The following is a 6,000-nucleotide window of genomic DNA, read 5'->3' as shown; positions in this document are numbered from 1 at the left end:
TTTTGCTTTCTCCTTTAGATATTGAATTTGCTTATTGAATGTCATTTTAAAATCTATCCACACTCCGAGATATTGATATTGTGTAACCCACTGAAGGTTAATGTCCTGAATGCGTAGGTGCCTGTCTGGAGCCTTGCCACCTAGTCTCATTGCCTTAGACTTCTGTGCAGATATTTTTAGCCCTAAAACACTGTATTCAGATGCTACTTTATCTAATGCACCTTGTGCTTTATTTAGAAGTGAAGGACCTGTAATGACTAATGCTATATCATCAGCATAGCTTAGCAATTTAACCCCTTCTGTAAATGTCATGGTAACAAGGTTTTCCATAAGGATGTTAAAAAGACTAGGACTGAGGACTCCTCCTTGTGGAGTCCCATTCTCGTGCCTTGCAACTTTACTCTGGCATACCTGTGACTTAGGTAATCTTGAATCCATGCTAGCATTTTTCCCTTTACATCTTTTTTAACTAAGGTGTGTAATATTGCTTGCGGGCTTGCAAGTTCAAATGCTTTTTCTAGATCAAGGAAAATCACTATAGCTGGACCCGAGTTAACTGTTCCTAGTAATGTTGCTATGCATTTTGCAGTACCTACTCCTCTAGTGAAGCCAAATATGTGTTTATGAAGGTCTCCAGTCTTCCACAGTAGCCTATTTAAGACTATCCGTTCTGCAGTTTTACTAATGCATGATGTTAATGAAATGGGTCTGTAATTGCCAGGTTCTTTCGGCTAGGAATCGGTATGATGTCTGCTTTCTTCCAAGAGGTCGGTAGTTTGCCTTGCTGCCAAGATGCATTGATGACGTCCAATATTCCTTGTTCTCCAGCAGGACCTGCATGTGCGACCATTGAGTATGTAATGTTATCAGCACCTGGTGCAGTGTCCTTACCACCTTTTATGGCCCTGATTAGTTCTTGTGTGGTGAAGGGACAGTCACATTCGTCATTTATAGCTATGCTCTCATGAATGACTGTCAACCTCTCTTATTTTAATTGTTCTTGCTGCCTTCGGACCATTGCAGGAAGCTGATATGAAGCTGTTCTTTCTGCAAATTGGAGAGCAAGTCTCTCAGCCTCCTGCAATGGTTGAATACATGCCTGTGGCCGGGCTGGTCGACCTGATATAGTTTTAATCTGACCCCATATCTTGCCAAGACTACTATGTTCACTTAGAGTTTGACACCACTCAAACCATCTTGCCTCCTTTACTTCTCTAGAAACTCGTCTTGCTTCAGATATCACCGCTCTTAGCAGAGTTCTTCCTTCTGGTGTGGGGTTTCTCTTTAGATGTTTTCTGAAGATGTTGACTCTGTGGTTCTGTTCTTTAACTTCATTACTATAGAACCAATAGTTCTTTCGTTTTGTGTTTCCTGTGATAATGATTGGAATAGCTTTGTTTGCAGCAGCTGCAATGGCTTCCTGCAGATTGGTCTCGTGTATGTTCAAATCCTCAGGTGGCGTGTACGTTGCATACCATTTTTCAAGTTCTTCTTGGTATATATTCCAATTGGCCTTTCTTAAATTCCACCTAGGCTGTGCAGGTGGTGTAGGAGGTCGTGCCAGGTTTAGTGTTGTGACAGTAGCATAGTGGTCACTGGTGATCACCGGGTCTACTTCCCACTTCGCCTGATGCTGGAGTGCTGTTGAGATGAATGTAAGATCAAGGGAACCTCCTAGAATGTGAGTGGTTCCCCAGTGTTGAGAAGTGTAATTTCAGGTACTTCTCGCAGAGCTGCAGCTAAATGGCGCCCATCTGCATTGGCTGGCCCAGTTGCACCTAACTCTGGATGATGAGCATTAAAATCCCCAGCAATAATTACATTTTCCTGCGTGGCCAAGGCAAGCACTGCCTCTGCTTCTAGTTTACGTCTAGGGGGCTTGTAGACGTTGTATATGGGGAGCTCAATATTAGCCATATTCACTGTTACTGCTAATACCTCTACTCCATCCCCACATGAAACTGAGTCTATTTTCTTGCTGAGTATGGTGTTCCTGACTAGGGTCATTAATCCTCTTTGTCTCCCCTGCTCATACGGTATAACATAGTGCTGATATCCAGCTAATCTGAAGGATTTCGTGGCTGGGAAAAGAGTTTCTTCCAAAACGATTATATCTGCTTTCGTGCTGATTGCAGCCTCCTGAAGTGTGTGTTTTTTATTTCCAAGATCTTGTATGTTCCACTGCAGAATTCGTAATGGCCAGACGACGGTTTCGGTTGGTGTTGCTTGTTCTACTAGAACTCCTCTTCGGAATCGACCTCTATATTCTCCACCTCGCAAGTAGTATCGCTGCAAATCGGACTGCATTGATTGTTCGTGGTCATCCCCGGCGTTGTTGGAATCTGTGCATAACTGTGGTCCATCGCTTTGTTGTTGGTATTGCTGCATGTCGGACTGCATTGATTGCTCGTGGCCCTTTCTTGTGTTGTTGGAACCTGTGCATCTCTGCTGTTCAATACGTCTTTGTTGGCGTTGCTGCATATCAGACTGCATTGGCTGTTGTTTTGTCTGTCTCTTGTGTTGGAAGATTCTGTTGATCTTGGGTGGTCACTGCTTCTTGCAGTTGCTTTTGTAAATGTTGATGTTCTGGTGTCTTGACTACCCGACTGTTGTTGGTAGTCTGTATGTCCATGTTGCGTTGTTTGTCCTCTTGTGCTCCGTCTTGTCTCAGACTGTATTTCTTGTGTAACTGTGGTCTGCTGCACGATCTTGTCCATTATTACACGTGATTTCTTGAGTCTGTTGCTGTGAGGCGTTCTGCGTCACCTGTAGGCAATTGATAATGGTCTCTGCCATGATCTTCACGATGTTTTTCAGCTGGACCTCGGTAAAACTGTATATCTGTTGTGTTGATTCCGAAAGTAATTGTTTTCTGCTCTTTTGCATTTGCTGTATTTCTGCAACACTTTTGTGTATTTTCTGATTTGGAATTAACAGATTCGGGAAATTTTGCTCTGTGAGAGTGGGTGTCTGTTGTGGCTGTGCACGAGTGTTCCAGACGTTGGTGTTGGGGTATGTATTGCTGATCAGTGTGTTTATCCTGGCATGAGCTGTCTGCACTTTTTCTTTCCGTGCAGAGCAGGTTGTGCTCCAGGCATGATGTTTGCCTCCACAATTTGGACATTTGGCTGTTGTGGTCTGGTTTGCCTTGTGCTTGGCTATACAGTCTTTGGTTGGATGTCTCAGGCTGCACACTCCGCATCTCTCCTGTCCGGTGCAGCGTGATTGATGGTGGCCGTATTCTGACACCTGAAGCAGCGCAGGGGTTCCGGGATGTATGGTCTCTGTCGGTATGTTCTCCAATTTCCAAGACTGAATGTTTCTGGCACATGTCCCATGACGGTCACCAGAACCTGACGTGTCGCTGCCTTGTCTACTTTTGTGCGGCATCGTTCCGCATTCAGGATTTGCTTGTGTTCTAGTATTGGATCCAGTGGAAAGTCGATTGGGTATCCCAAAAGCACGACTCGTGTGCGTCTTTCTGAAGGGTCCAGCTTTTCCAAGCATACAGGTTTCCCTTGCAGGACTCTTACTTTTTCTAAGTAATTTGCAGTCTGTTGGTCTTGTGGTGTCATTATTATTTCTCCTTTCAGGTTGACTGTAATGGAAAGTTTGAGATCTGGTTGTTCTTTTTCCATTGCCGTTACTACTCCATATGCTGTAGGAAAGTGGTCTGTCTGCATTATCTTGAATTTTGGAAGATGTGCAGAGTCTGGCGATGTCTGGTGTGGACACTGGCTGGTGTGTGACTGATGCTGTCCTCTCTAGGTCCATTACGTCTGCTGTCTTGCTGGTAGAAGCAAGTGGTAAAGCCTCGATAGCAGTTTTCTTCGGTGCCTGCTGCACATCGGTCCACCGTCCCTCCTCGTCTGAAAGCTGCCTCCATTTCCTCTTTCTCTTAGCCTTCCCCATGACTCTCTCCGCGTAGTGAGAACCGAATCACTGCCCTACCTAATGCCTGAGACACTCCTAGGCCTGGAGAAATTCATTCCCCTCCAACGGAGGTCGTAGAATGATTCCCCCAGGTGGAATCAGGGATACCTAACACCTAAAAGAGCTGTTTGGTCTACCTTTCCCTGTCAGGCTCAGTACACCTTCTAAGGTGCCCCCTTGTGGCACTGCCCGCAGGGTATCGCCTCACCCTTCAGGGTAGGACTCTAAGTGACCTGGTCAGTGATACGGTCCTCAAAAAAAAAAAAAAAGTACGGTACGAGAGTTTGGGTCGCCTGCGTACTGGGTTGCGCAGAATACCAGTCAGCTGGGCAGTAGGTAATCAACAACGTTGTTTCTCTGTCAATTGTAGACGAAATCGGAATTGTTTCCTTCAAAACAAGATATAGTCTGGGTCTTGGAGTACTGATGTATTCTTCCTCACAAAACAGTGACGAATGGAGCTGATGGGTGCTCAGAATCGTGAGTTTTTCCGGGAACAAATCCGTGTGCAGCCAGCTAGCAATGGCGCCGGCAGCGAGTCTTATTGCTAATGTTTATGTTCCGAACCTTAATGGAATGTGACCCATATATCAATCAGGTCAACCCATGTGTTGCGTTTCCAAAAGGGTGGCCCATGTCAGAATCGGTGAACGCCCTAGTAATATTGTTGAAAACATCTTAATAACTTATTAAACCAAAGGTCTTTTTATGTCAGAAGAACGGCAGAAACTGGATCTATATATGAAAACTCTTTCAGGACAAAATTTAAAGTAAAACTAAAGATATTTGTAGTTGTATAAAAGTTGCATTTTTCATCGGTCGTAGAGCCGGAAATCCGCAATATTCATCTCAGAACAATGCTTATTTCACGCAGAATCGTTAATAAACGTAAGATTTTTATACGTCTCAAGAAAGATAGAAACATAATCTTCATTTTAAATGCCTTACCATGGGCATATTTGTATTTAAAGCGAAGATACGTGTATTTTTCTAATCGGCGAGCTCCGATCCCGCACAGATCGAGCAACGGAGTAACTCTCTCTCAGAACAATGCTTATTTCACGTAAATTCGTTAATAAACGCAAATGTTTTTATATGTGTTGAGAAAGATAGAAATATAAGCTTCATTTTAAATACTTTACCATAGATATATATAAAGTTCTAATGAAGATACATGTGTTTTAATAATCGCCGAGCTCCGACCCCGCACAGACTGATCGACAGAGCAACTCTCTCTCAGAACAATGCTTATTTCACGTAAATTCATTAATAAACACATATGTTTTATATGTCTCAAGAAAGATAGAATTATAAGCTTCATTTTAAATACTTTAACATAGACATATATAAAGCTCAAGTGAAGATACATACGTTTTTATAGTGGCATTCAGTAGCTTGTCGGTCATGGAATGCAGGAGCCTACGCACTTGCCAATATAGTGTGTAATTAACAAAGATACGCTTATAAAGCCTAAAATATTATATGCCTTCAGAAAGACAGAGATATGCTCGTTATTGTGAGTGCACCAAAGGAAATATATCTTGTTGGAGGACAAAGATATATCAATTCTAAAATAAGTTTCGACTCTCGCTCGGGCGAGAGATAGCGCGACTCTCGCCCCATCTATTGGAGATTCTGTTCACCTAATGACCCAAAGCTACTCAAAGCCTCCTAGCATTACTTAAATAATGAAGAAATATGGTATATTTATTCACTATAATGTTGGTACTTAATGCAGAACACGAGAAAACATATATTTACTATAAAATAATATACTTCCATTATGAAATAAGTAAATATGTGGCCTCATAGGAAGTCAACGGTCCAGGTGTCAATATTGTGGAGCGACTTATCCAAGATATATTGTTGTCTGGAAAGTGTTTGTTGGCATATCAACCTTCTGTACACAGTGATCCAGTCGTCGCACTTCTCTCCTTAAATGATCGAAAATTTAGTTTATTATATTAACAAGTAGAATACGTATTTCTAATAATATCTAACATAACTAGCCAGAAAATATTTAAGACTTATTGAAAAATACATGTCTGGAAGTTAAATCGACTTCAT

The sequence above is a fragment of the Procambarus clarkii genome, chromosome 74 (assembly GCF_040958095.1).
Source record: "Procambarus clarkii isolate CNS0578487 chromosome 74, FALCON_Pclarkii_2.0, whole genome shotgun sequence".
NCBI classification, from domain to species: Eukaryota; Metazoa; Arthropoda; class Malacostraca; order Decapoda; family Cambaridae; genus Procambarus; species Procambarus clarkii.
Note: the sequence above shows the minus strand (reverse complement) of the source record.